Here is a 14,477-nt window from a genome sequence, read left to right as displayed (position 1 = left end):
GGAGTGTTCCTCTTTCTCCACACCCTCGCCAGCATCTACTATCACCTAAGTTTTTAATCTTAGCCATTCTGACTGGTGTGAGATGGAATCTCAGAGTTGTTTTGATTTGCATTTCCCTGACGACTAAGGATGCTGAACATTTCTTTAGGTGCTTCTCGGCCATTCGAGTTTCTTCCGTTGAAAATTCTTTGTTAAGCTCTATACCCCATTTTTTAATAGGGTAATTTGGTTGCCTGGAGTCTAATTTCTTGAGTTCTTTGTATATATTGGTTATTAGCCCTCTATCACATGAAGGATTGGTAAAGATCTTTTCCCAATTTATTGGTTGTCATTTTGTCCTATTGACAGTGTCCTTTGCCTTACAGAAACTTTGCAATTTTATGAAGTCCCATTTGTCAATTCTTGATCTTAGAGCATATGCCATTGGAGTTCTTTTCAGGAACTTTTCCCCTGTGCCCAAGTATTCGAGGCTCTTCCCCACCTTCTCTTCTGTTAGTTTCAGTGTATCTGGTTTTATGTGGAGGTCCTTTATCCACTTAGACTTGAGCTTTGTACAAGGGGATAAGAATGGATCAATTTTCATTCCTCTACATGTTGTCCTCCAGTTGAACCAGCACCATTTGTTGAAAATGCTGTCCTTTTTCCACTGGACAGTTTTAGCTCCTTTGTCAAAGATCAAGTGACCATAGGAGTGTGGGTTCATTTCTGGTAGTGTTTTGATTATTATGTGGCTAGTGGACTTTCATTTCTGGTCCATTCTATTTGTTGTTCTATATGCCTCTTGCACTTTTACAGTCATATCTTTGTTTAGGTTAGGAATTTTTTCTTTGATTTTTTTCTTTTTTTTTACTGAATATTTTATTTACTTACATTTCAGATGCCATCCCCTTTCACCATTTCCCCTCCCTAGAAAATCCCTATCCCATCCCCCCTCCTCCTTTTTGCTATTATACAATTTCAATTATATGCAAGTATTAAGGTCGGTTCTAGGTCCTATTGAGGAACTAGAAATGCAATAGATGCAAATAGTCAAGGAACAAGCAAGACAATAAACATAAATAGTCAAAGAAAAAGCACAGTAATAAACAAAGTTCTATGAACACTCTCCTGATCACTGTTTCTAATGGCTTATCAGAATGACCAAAATATCTGAGCCTACATCCCTGTCCTAGCCCAAAGTCATTTTCATGTCTGAAGCCTACTTCCTTGTTCTAGCCTAAGACTTAGATTCCTACCTTAAATTACTTCTTTGTTCTACTCTAATATCAGATTCCTGCCTCAAGCCCACTTCCTTATCCATGGCCAATGTCATATTCCTGCTAAGCAGTCCATTTTCTTGTCCTTGGCCCATGTCAGATCCTTGCCAAGAAGCCCCAAAGACTCTCTGCCTCTCCCTCCACCCCCCTTTTTTTTTCATTAAACAAGCCTGAGACTGTCTTAGGTTGCTCAGACAAGAATACTTTCCTTAACTGTCATGGAGTATTATCAAACTTCTATCTTAGTTTGGTAAGGCTCTGTGAAGAATCATACACATACAGGTTGGCTTGCCAACCTGTTAAATTAATAACTGTGTCTGAGGGTCCATTTTCAGTTTCAAGCCATGCACTTTGGCTGCTAACATGTTGATGTTGTTAAATACAAGCTTTAACACAATGGTCAGGAATAAAAGTCTTAAAATAAAAGGACAAATAGCTAGCATGATCAAGCTATATAATGCCATCCTCAAAGCTTGAACAAAATAGAAATTCTGACATCAGGTCATGGGAAATTTTAACAGCATTATCTGCAGCATCAACACTCAGCAAAACAGCATTCTTTAAATTCATAAGCTCAGTATGCAAAATTAAAACATCCAGAGAAGTGTTAGAATTATGCCAAATATACTCTAAGTGTCTTTAAACTTTTTCCTAATTATAATGACTTTGGATGAGGATAGTCTACTTATTTGGCAGCACTGGCAAAGTGAAATGACGCAAAAACTCTATTTTAAAATTTACACTGATGATACTTGGTTTACGTACTTTGATGATACTTGGTAAATTTTAAAAGTAACATAAATCCAATGGTATTTGACATGACACTGGAGATATCTCCTTACTCAAACTCTGAAGCTCCTTCAAATAATTTAAATAGGATAATGAGTATCAATCCATTCTTCCAAATGCTTATCTGAATCCTCTTGTGTATTCAACACATTAGTGACATTTTTTGTTAAATGATTAACAAAAGTAACTGTTCTTAAATTTTTGTGTTAAAGCAATTGCAGAACTAGTGGTGCTAGCAATTAATCCTATTAAAGCTTTTATACCAGAAATATTCAAGCCTAGTACCCTCTTGCTTAATGCCGAACTCAAACCTTCCAGTACTTGCAAGCTTTTTTCAGATGACCAAGGTTCTGTGATACTCAGGGTAATAAAACAAAAGCTGGTTGATAGACCTCTATAACTGACATGCCAGATTTTAACACACTAATACAATCAGAAAGTGTCTGAGCAATGCTACTTACATTACATACTGTAGAAGAAACAAATGTATTTTCAACTTGACAATTAAAAGAGCCTTAACACATGTTTGAAATCCAGATCCTGTCCCAACTTTCTCTCTTGCTAACATAACATCATAGAGAACTGCAGCTAACTTCCAGATATGTCTCTGAAAATATCCAGAACCAGCTTTCCAAATGAATACTGTTATTTCCAATATTGTATTGATTTCTAGACCAGTCCATGATTGAGTCTGAATAACTGGTCACATTTAATAAAAGTACAAGAGTCATTATAACTTCTCTGTTTGATTCTCTGTTACACGAGGTGTAAAACTTGAGGCAAGGCAGCTTGTCTGGGTTGAGAACATATGTCCAACACAGCAGGTTGTTATTGGTTGTGTCCTTATAGCTTCCTCCCTAGACTTTGGGAGCATATAGTAGCTATGTGCTGTCTGGTAGAAACATTTCTATGACTGTTTGTTTGTTTGTTTGTTTTGTTTTGTTTTGTTTTTGTCTTTTGTTTTGTTTTCACCTGCTCAACTGATGTGTTTCCAGGGTACAGCTACTTGTCTTAGATGCTGAGATAATGAGATGATTTGAAGGGAAATGTTGTGGGAGATCTTTGTGATCCATTTTGGTTTGGGTCAGATAGGAAAGTTAGACCACAGGATACGTTGTACTACAGAACTGGAAACGAGACTTAGAGTATTGGAAATAGTGAGAAGAGAGGGCAGAAAGAGGGATGTTGTACGGCCATCTACTTACTTGTTGCATTGAAAGTTGGTGTTTGGGTTAAAAGGGGGTGTCTGGTAGGATTGAGGGTGGCACAAAGCAAGAGCAAATGTCAGGGAGTGTAGAAGGGGTTTACCTGTGGGATCCATAGGAGATGGTAACAAAGGAGAGGAGGCTGCCATAGGTGTTCTCCTGCATAGCAGAGGATAAGACGAGTCTCTGATTTACCTTAATGAAATTTATGCTAACTATTTATATCTTTCCAGACAATTCAATTCCAGATTGATAATATAATAGAAATACATGCATATTTAATGATAAAATAATATTAGGTTAGCAAAAGTTGCATAAGAAATATTAAGAAACATTAAAAGTTACTGCTGAATTAATATGTAAAATTGATAGAAGAGACAAAAATCATGTGAAGCTAGCAAATAACCAAGTATCATCAAAGTACATTTTGAAATAGAGTTTTTGTGTCATGTTTACTTTATCCGGTGCTACCAAATAAGTAGACTATCCTCACCGAAAGTCCTGGAAAACTCTAAGGACTCCATGTCCTGACTTTTTTTTCTCCAACTTCTTTTAATAGATAGACAATAAACATAGATATAGATAAAATAAAGAAATAAAGGTAGGATAAAGAAAACACTAAAAAACAACTGGGAACTATGTTTTTCACCACAAAGTACAACAAAGTCTATTATTTGAATTATATTGGCCCCAAAGATATGATAACGTTTATCTCAAAATGAGCAGAAAAGTGTAAGTCCAGCATTCCTTCAAGAGGCTCACCATATTATAAAATATTATATTGCTGATCTTTAGGTTTACTGGAGTGGATGTCTACTGTGATATTACTAATATTACTACTAATTACATTTGTATCAGCAACCAAAAAAAAAACCATAGATATTGCCTTACAGGCTATGAGATCACAAAGATGTCAATATGGGAAAAGTCTGGAGAAAGCCCTCTCAACATTTAAAGAACATTTGGCATAACCACTTTAAAATAAAAAAAAACTTCATATTTTTTCTTTCCCTAAATGAAATAAAAGCAAAAAAACCTTATTATTCTGTTTAATCAGAATTATTTTAATATTGTAATTTGTTTTTCCATATAATAATTTAAAATTCTACATATACGTGTGTATGTATGTTCATATACAAGATGTAATTATATTCATATATTTACATATGCACACATATATTTCAGAATATATCCTGAATCTTTTCAAAGCATATTTCACATGCTGTTTCCAAAGTAGAAGTTATAAATACCATTAAATGTGGGTTTGTTTTTATAGTCAGAAACAGGCCCTGTGACTTTTGAAAGAATGAAAGAAAATCTCACTATCCTTTTCAATTTGTTCCAAGAATAGAACTGCATAACTTGAATTTTAAAATGACAGGCTTTTTAACGTGGTCCATTCAAGTTATAAAATTCTATTCTGCTTTATTATGTTGTCTTGCTTTCAAATAAAATGCAAAAGGTAGAAACAATCTCTGACTCTTCTTTTGTGTTCAAGTTATCCACAATTTTAGAAATGTTTTTGCATTGAGCTCCAGCTCTTACAGTCATGGTAGAATCAATATGTGGTGAAGAGGTCCCAGTCTTCCTTTCTGCTTATATCTAACGTGCAGTTTACTTTCCAATTTTTTATTTAGTTAGTCTTTTTTGAAAAAGTTAAACCCATGTAAGTTTCGTGCATACCCAACTAATTTAATTGTATTTTCAGTATATCTAGTGATTAGAGTAATATTTTGTCTTTTGTGTTAGGTGTTTATAAATAAACTTTTATTATATGAACTTCCACTACTTTCTTTTCATACTCTTCTGTAGGTGAAAATGGTTTTAGATATGTTCATTGCAAAAGTTGAATTGTAAATACATTTTAAAGAATTTCTAAAGACACCAGTCTATCTAGACATGATACATTGAAAATCATATTAGAACCTTTCTAGAAGTTTTCTCCCAGTGGCTAGAAGGAAAGGAAGAAAAACTGTCACCAGCCTTATACAGATGTGGATTCACACTCCAATACTTAAGCTTCACAAAGTCCAAAAGTGGCATGAATGTTTTGTGGGAAACCAACTGCATCCTAAATGAAATTCAACCCTTCTCCATGAATGTAACAACATATTATATCACCATAATCCTAGTCAAACTTGTGGCTGTGGTGCTTGCAGGTTTCAGGATAACCCACTACTAATATTTTCCTAAAAGGACTTGAAGTTAAACTGTAATCTGGGTATTGATGTTTATATTTATAGCTTAGGGCTTCTTTCTAGAAGCTTTTTTTTTTTTTAGAAAATTTTTACTTTTTCCTCCAGTAATTTATTATTTTATTCAAGATTTCTCTGTTGAGACTTCTCTATTTAGATCTGTATCTCATTTTTTTCTTTTTTCATTGGATGTTTTATTTGCATTTCATATGTTATCCCCTTACCCCATCCCCCATCCACCCAGGAACCCCCTATCCCCTCACCCCTCCTCCTACTTCTCTGTCGATGTACCCCAACCTACCCACCCCACTCCCACCTCCCCACCCTCAAATTCCCACCACCTGGGGCATCCAGCCTTCATGAGACCAAGGATCTCTTCTCCTACCTATGCCCGACAGGGCCATTCTCCCTTACATATACAGCTGAAGCCATGGATCCCTCCCTATGTGCTCCCAGGCTGGTGGTTTAGAGCCTGGGAACTCTGATTGGTTGGTATTGTTGCTCTCCTCATGGGGCCACAAACCCTTTCAGCTCCTACAGTCTTCACTCTGACTCCTCCATTGATCTGACTCCCATGATCAGTTCAAAGATTAGCTGTGAGCATCTGCCTCTGAGTATGTCAGACTCTTGCAGACCTCTGAGGAGACATCTATATCAGGCTCTTATCAGCATGCACTTCCTGATTTCCACATCAGCATCTACCTTTGGTGACTGCACATGGGATGGCTACTCTGGTGGAATGGTCTTCAGGAGGCCTCTCCTTCAGTTTCTGTCCCTCACTTTGTCTCCATATTTGCTCCCTTGAGTATTTTGTTGCTCCTTCTAAGAAGGACCAAATCACCCCCACTTGGTCTTCCTTCTTCATGAGCTTCATGTGGCCTGTGAGTTGAATTTTGAGTATTTCAAGGTTCTGGGCTAATATCCAGTAATCAGTGAGTGAATACCATGTGTGTTCTTTTGTGATTGGCTTACCTCACTTAGGGTAACATTTAGCTTGTCATATGTATGTATATATTACTTACAACATCTTTATTGAACTTTAGTAGGTCATATCTATGTAGAAATCCATCTGTTAATTGTAGATCATCCAATTTTGTAGAACATAGGTTTCGAATATTTTCTGTATGATTTTCTGAATTTCATTGGCATTTGTTTTGCTATCTTTTTCATCTCGAATCATATTAACTTGATCATCTCTCTCTTTGTCTTGATTAATTTGTATACGAGTTTGTCAATCCTTTTATTTAATTTATTGTAAAGAACAATGTTTGTTTCATTGTTTATTTTTATTATTTCCTTCACTTTATTTTCAATTATTTCTATACTGTTGTTATTTCTTCCATTACTGCATTTGCATTGTTCTTATTTTTCCAAGGCCCTAAGGTAGAACATTAATTTATTTATTTAGGATCTCTGATTTTACAATATGGGAATGTCCTTCCTAGCACTGTCTTCCTTGTATCCCATAGGTTTGAGTATGTTAGTTTTTATATTGATTTAAGTCCAAGACCTTTTTACTTTCTACAGCTGTTTGTTTATTGCTTTTTACTAGTACTTTCTACTCTTACGTATGGACTTCCTTGTCGCACCATTTCAAAAATTATTCTATGATGTTCTTAAAAAAGATTTTCTGTGTATAATATTCTCCTTTTGTTTTTATTTTGTATATTTTGCTTTTCCATGTTGTCCCAAAAATAACAGATATTTCATTCATTTTTAAATTATTTTACTGTTTCAAGAATGTACACAATGAATCTTAATCATTTTCACACTCAAAAAAAAAAAAGAATTTCGTTTTCCTGAGACTCTTACAAGAAGCAGAAGCATTGTGACTTTACATTCACAACAATGTTTTATTTATCAATACAACTTTTCAGAGAACAGCATCAATTTGATTTCTTTACTTTTCTGTATGAGGTGGCCATTTTTAAAGCTGCCACCAAATCATATTTATATTCAGCATGGAGAATTTGTACATTCAGAAAGCTGTATTCATAATATACATGTCAGGTTCTGAAAATGTAACTACCTCTGCCTTTTCAGTATCTATTTCTGAAATGCTGAATGTAAACATGTAATTGTTATGAAAGGAAATATTCTGTCCTTCAACTCCACCATTTTTAGATACATTAATGTAATATGAATAATTTTTAATAATGTTAGGACCTTTAAGCATTAACAATGCATAATGATGTTTTAAAATATAGGGTTTTGCACTAGTGACTGTGTAGGTGAAAGAATGTACTCTAGAGAAACTTCCCAATTTCCATATAATTTATAGTAATCAAAAGGAATAAAATAATATAGGCCACTATCAAAATATATGTGATTTTGCCCTTCAAAGAAGCTCTGAAGTGAGCTTTCCACTGTGTAAGAGAGGATTTAAAAACACAGAAGTCTCCCAGGTCAAAAACAAAGGATTTGATTAATCAAAGTACTGAACGTTACCTGTACTTCACCATCGGATCAGTTCTAATAGTACACATTGCCTATTGGGCACAGCAAGACAGAATGGATTCCTTAACAGCACCTGTGCCACAGCTGAGGAACCCTATGTCTGCAAACCCAGTCCTCTGCTGCTTTTATATATTGAAGAAATTCCTCCCTGGATGAATCATGTTATTTCATTTTATCACTGACAGTGCACATGTGTTTTATTTTCCCATGTCATGTACTTTCAATTTTAATAGGACACTAATGAATGTGAGGTCATTCTTTATCTCTATGTATGTATGACAAAAGCTTTCATACCCTTTAATGTCTTGTAGAACATAGCAACTGATTTTTGGAATTTTGGTAAATTGAATGCAAGAGGATAAAGGAAGCTACAGGCAACTAAGAAACTCTGAGTATAAAAAAATATCCTTCCCTGAGATAGGAGCACTCCAATTTGTTATCTAATACAAGATAGTCAACCCTGAAAATACACATAAAAGTAGCATTTTATGCACTAAGGTTGTGCTTATATATTTAGGGAAATATGCATATATAGAGAGAATTAATGAAAATGAGGCCAAAAGCTCAAAAGAGAGCCACAAATGGTATATGGGAAGTTTGGTGGAAGGAAAGAAATGATGCAAGTATGTTATAATGTTAAAAAGTAAAAGAACCAATTAAAAAATGGAAAAGACTCCATAATAACTTCAGCCAATTCATTCTCTTGTTTTCTTTGCACACTAGACACAGGGGATATAGTTATAAGCCAAAGCCAACAGGATCCTTACTGCTCTATTCGGTCTTGCTATAACAAGCTAGTACAGAAAGCAAAGAACATAATCAAACGTAAAATATATTACAGGTGAAAGAAAGGAAAATGTCTGCTCACAAAACATTTTACAAGTTAGATATCTTCACTGTTAGGCAGAGATGTCACCATTTTTTCATATGATCATAGCTTCTGTAGAAATATTGTAGTTTTGTACAGTTCATTGACATACTCATTTCTGTGTGACACACCAAGAAATCTGAATGCAAAGATTATTCACATATACATTGAAGTTTTAAAGTTAATAAAGTAGTTAACTTTTCCTAGATTTGTTTTTACTTTTAATTGAAGCTCCCTTTGGCCAGAGACGCTCAAGATGCTCAAAGTTGGCTTTCTGCCCATTGTAAAGTCCCTAAGTTTGGAAAATGTCAAAAAAGTGACTGACTGTCATAACCTTCACTCTAAATTAAGTTCTCCATTCTAGAATGATAATAATTACAAGCTCATTTTAGACAACCACATTAGCTGAAATCTATACTTCTCCATCCCACAATTGTTATTTTATTATTTGTTTCCCAATTAGTTGGAAAATTTAAAACTCTAAATATTGTGTGCACATACATATTGAATATATCAGAACTAAATTTTACACTACATATTTCAGGAACAAATAAATGTATTTTGCCTGCATTCAAAATTAATACTATCATCATACTTATGCATATTTTTATTAATCATTCCAAATTTGTGTATATTTCAAGTGATATCAACTTTACCCCTTAATAAGCACCTCCCATGCAACAACCTTCCTCTTCTCCCTCCCCATCGCTCCAGCATCCCCCTATGCTAGGGCATAAAACTTCCACAAGACCAGCCACCCTCTTATTTATGTCAGACAAGGCCATCCTCTGCTACATATGTATCTGGAGTCATGGATCCCTCCTTGTACATTCCATAGTGGGTGGTCTAGTTCCTGGGAGCACTGGGTGGTCTGGCTAGCCAATATTGTTCTTTCTATAGTTTTGCAATCTCCCTCCCCTTCTCCAGTCCTTCTGCCAGCTCCCACTCTGGGCGTCCCCCAGCTCAGTCTGATGGTTGGCTCAGAGCATCAGCCTTGATCAGGTGCTGGTAGAACATTCCAGGGAACAGCCATACTAGGGTCCTGTCAGCAAGCCCCTCCTGGCAACAGTGTCAGGGTTTGGTATCTGCAGACAGGATAGATCCTCAAGTGGGGCAGTACCCGGATAGCCCTTCCTTCAGTCTCTGTTCCATTTTTTTGTCCCTGTCCTTCCTTTAAACAGGAATATTTCTGGGTTAAAATCTTTGAGATTGGTGAGTTCCATCCCTCGACTGGAGTCATGCCTATCTACTAGAGGTAGTCACTACAGATTCTGTCTCCCCCTTTGCTGTGCATTTCAACTAAAGTCATATCTATCAGTTCCTGAGAGCCTCTCTCTTCCCTGGCATATGGGACCTTCTAGTGGCTACCCCCAGTTCCTCATTCCGACTCCTAAACATTTATTCAATTTCCTGTGCTTTCTAATATATCTAAGGTGCTATCAAAATTATAAACTTTCATTAACTGTTCTCGTGGACTCAACTTCAGAAACATAATATTCCTGAACTTTCTTGTATACTTTTGCATCTACCCAATCACTTTTCTTTCTCTGCTCAGCTCTATGTATACTGAACTCTGTGCCTACACAAAATATGATTCTTCACTGTCTATACATGTTATTCTTGCCACCATCAACAGTTTACATTGTGTGAATTAATGTCATTCACTAGTTTACTTCATTGAAAAATGACAGAGACAGATAATAAATTGAGCAGATGTGTCTACTGAGTGTCTTCTTACCAGCGTGATCAACTTTATTTCTTATAGAAAAACGATAGAAGGTTCCTGAATCCTCATTGCCTATCAAAATCATAAAATTGAGGAGTTTCTACTTGAACCTCAATGTCATAGTTTCTGGTTTCTTCTTCTCTTATAGATAAGAGTAATCTGCCCCTAATATGGAAGGTACAAAGCTACCTTTTATACTCCACGTGTTGCTTTTTGAATAATTGTGAATGCTATATCTTTAACTTTATTCTTACTTAGTGTCAAGTACTATGGCTCTTTGTATTTGCCATTTGTCTATTCAAACTTATCGAACTTTTTTTTCCCCCAGAGGAAAGGAATTCACATTAGCTTTAATGACTTGAGGAACGTGACTTGGTCCTTGGGCACAAAATGGACAATTCTGTATTTCTTAAGTTAACACTGGAAGCCACAAGGAAAGAAATCATGCATGGTAATAATAGGACTAGAAAATAAGAATGAGAAAAATATTGAACATTCAAACAGTCCTCCATCTACCAAGCAAAGCAGACTATACAGCTTATTTGAATGTGCCTTATCTCACTTCAACCTGAACCAAAGCTTTGAAGTAGTTATTGCCTTACCACATTTCTTTCCTTTATCTGCTCCGTGTCCATTAATCTCTTCATACCAGTACAGTGTTCAGTGTTTACTTCTGCTGTTCCATGTATTCAGTCTTCTGTTTAACTGTGTATAAACATTCATTTACAGAGGCAGTACTGCTAGCAGATCTCGGGATTCCTTTGCTTAGACTTTGTATGCTTAGGTTTTAGCCTATAGTTGTCATTTAATAAATATCTAGAGAAATAAAATGAATTCCAGAGGTTTACTAAAATATCCATTCCAAAAAAATTCTGTGTTGGAGGAAGTTCTGTGCTATGAAATCAGCTCTTCTGAATTTAAACCTTGCTCTGTAAATTCTAATCCTGATCCTAGGTGATTTATTGTAACACATTTTAGTTGAAGTGCATAGTGTGTGGTGGTATGGACCTTAATCCTCACTATTAAGGAAACAAGGTAAGAAGATTGATAGAGCAAGACATACCTGGGCTTCAGAGAAGGTTCAAGCCAAGACAAATTAATGAAAATTTCAAAGTAAACAAATGTTAAGAAACAGAAGAAGTCAGATTCTGACAGTGAGGCATGTACATTCATATTTTTTTTATTGGCTTTTTCAAATAGATCTAACAACGTGCTATATAGTTTCACATGGGACTGGCCACTGTGAGGATTTTACTCGAAATTTATAGGCTGACAACTTCTTAATAGAAAATAATATCTTACTCAAGACACCTAACTTTTATTTTGGCTTTTGTTGCTATTTGTTTGCTCTTTGCACTGAGGCTGAACACAGGGCCTTGTACTTGTTAGTCAAATGCCATACTGCTGAGTAACATTCAACACACACAAGGTTTTCTGTTTCAAAAGGTTATGAGGATGTGAAATAAAATGTAGAAGTATTGCGCCATAGCTATAAAATGTGTTCTCTATCTATATTCATTTCTCAGTTATCCCAGAACTGGTCCAACCCTGTTATATTCTCTCAAATCATACATTGAGTTACTATTGTGTCATGACAAACTTGATATAATCAATGCTCTAATATTTTCCAAAGATGTAAAGTATTATATCAAGATAATATTGTACATAATTCCAAAAATACAATTTAGATTTTAGGAGTTTTAACTTTGAAGTATATATTGTTTGGATAAATCAAAGTTAATATACCAATTCTACTTATTCTCTTCTATCAAAATAGTGCTTCTTGTGAAATTAAATTCCTCTGAATTGATGGGGACTTCTGTTAAATCTATATTTTAAAATTCAGCATCTTAGGTGTCTCTACCAATTGTCACTTTCTAGTAATTTGTCATTTTTACTATTTCATAGGATACCAGGTACATTAAATTTTTACTTCTTTTATTTTGATGTAAAACATAATATAAATGCATAGTATTTACCTTCTAAAGGTTTGGCTAAAGACATCAGCACAATTTTATTGCTAAGTAGAAATGGACATATAAGTATCTGTAAAACTCTATAAATTGAAAAATAAAAAAAAATCAGGAATAAAAGACTAGAATATTTTGGAAGATGTTTTACATAATAATGTAACAAAGGATTACCCTTATCTGGAGCAGAGCTGTGACTATGGGCTGTGAGTAAGGACAAGGGGAGCACAACTTTTATCTGCTCTCTAAAGGAAAAGACACTTTAATGCACTTCTACAATGGTTATAATAAATAACTACTTACCTGATATTTAAAAAACTGAAAGTTATTTTAAATGTCAAAAATATTTAATTTTTACTTTTCTCAAAGAAATTGTATTACTATGCAACCATAGAGTTACTACAAACATTTATTTAAGATTACGTTTAAATTTTGTTTAAAGAGTTATACTGGTCTCACAGTTTATACTGGTAAAAGAAGTCTAACCTATCACATATATTTAAAAGGGGGAGAGTGATGTCTAATCTGAATTCATTCAATATTACTTAAACTTATTACTTATATGCCTTAACATGTTCCATTCTGACAAATGCATGGATTAATACAATCCTCTGCATATAGTCTTACCAAGATTAATTAGGCAGCCATCTTCTAGATGTTGCAACTGGTAGATGTACAGTTTGAAATGAAGTTCTAAAGGTTGCTTTATTTTGTGTCACATGACATTTATTCCTCTAGCACTTTGCTTCATTAACATCAAAGAAAATAATCTAAATTATTGTAAGACTTCATCTGGACATATCAGACAGGCTGAGAAAGATTACTCTCTGATTAATTAAAATTTAGCTGATGATCATATTCACAAAAACATGTTGGATAGCAATCTTATAGTAGGGGTAATCTATCACATATATAGACCGTGTCCTAACTTACAGAGTGCAGAAATGTACATGCATAAAGAGTATTCTGAAAAGACAGTAACCTCTATCTTGCTTGTTGTCTATCATGGTGCAATCACTAAATACCTGTTGAATGAATGAATGAATGAATGAATGAAAACACGTATGAATGTACCTCATCATAGAGAGTTAATTTTGTCACTTCCCATATACAATATGTGCTATTAAATGTTTCCCACATTATTATTTTCAGAGTGGCTACTGATAACTAACCTAGCTTCTATGAAGGTAGCAATACACTACTAATTAGTTCTGACCTAATCTGAACTTTGTGGCTCTGTTCTACACAACTGACGTGCATTTGCTATTGGAACTTCATTCAGCTTGCAGATGGCTTCCCAGCTGTTACCCCTTCGAGACTCAATCTTTGAGGGAAAACATATGTTAGTGTTCAAGTTATTTCCAAGGGAAGATAGTCTCCCTCCCCCTTCTAAGTTGTGGATTTAGGCTTCAGGAAAACATGCCCCCCAGATAAACATGATTCTGGGATTACACCAGATATAGGCATAAGAGTTGAATCTCTTTGATAATGAGTAATCAGGTTTGGATGGAATATTTAAGTCATTACTCTGAAATATATGTAAATGTGAGGAATTTCATACATTTTAAGGAAACCAACTTAATGTGCTGTGTTTCAAAATACAGACCTTGAATTTGCTTAACACTATTTTGAGCAATGATTTGAATATTTTCTATAAGTAATGTGATCTTAGAAGAAGATTTACAAGAGATTAAATTTTGTGTTAATTTTTAGAATTCTGCAAAATTTTCATAATTTAGTCATTCAATCAAACTCTGATATTCTGTTTTGTACCTATAGGATTTCCATGTTGATTCATAAACTATACTGTTTAAGATTTTGCACCATGGTTATCAGACATGATTTACTTATGTTAGGTATACAAACATATGTAGTCACTTATTGGACTTTCAGAAATCTTTTAAAAATTATGAAAGACTCTAATTTAAATAATTATGGATACTATAAGAGTTCTGTACTCGATTTTAATTCTGTTTTACAAAAATATATTGGTATTTGAGGTATTGTAGCA

The 14,477-nt window shown here is 34.6% G+C and overlaps 1 protein-coding gene across 3 annotated transcripts in view; it reads left to right on the top strand.

Moving 5' to 3' along the window:
• Positions 1–14,477, top strand: part of Csmd3 (CUB and Sushi multiple domains 3) — a 1,130,934-nt gene that overhangs the window by 230,459 nt on the left and 885,998 nt on the right. The gene's annotated exons all lie outside the window — the stretch shown is intronic.

This window comes from Grammomys surdaster, unplaced genomic scaffold (assembly GCF_004785775.1).
Source record: "Grammomys surdaster isolate TR1022 unplaced genomic scaffold, NIH_TR_1.0 63, whole genome shotgun sequence".
Taxonomy (NCBI): domain Eukaryota; kingdom Metazoa; phylum Chordata; class Mammalia; order Rodentia; family Muridae; genus Grammomys; species Grammomys surdaster.
Note: the sequence above shows the minus strand (reverse complement) of the source record. Positions and strands in the feature narration are given on the sequence as shown.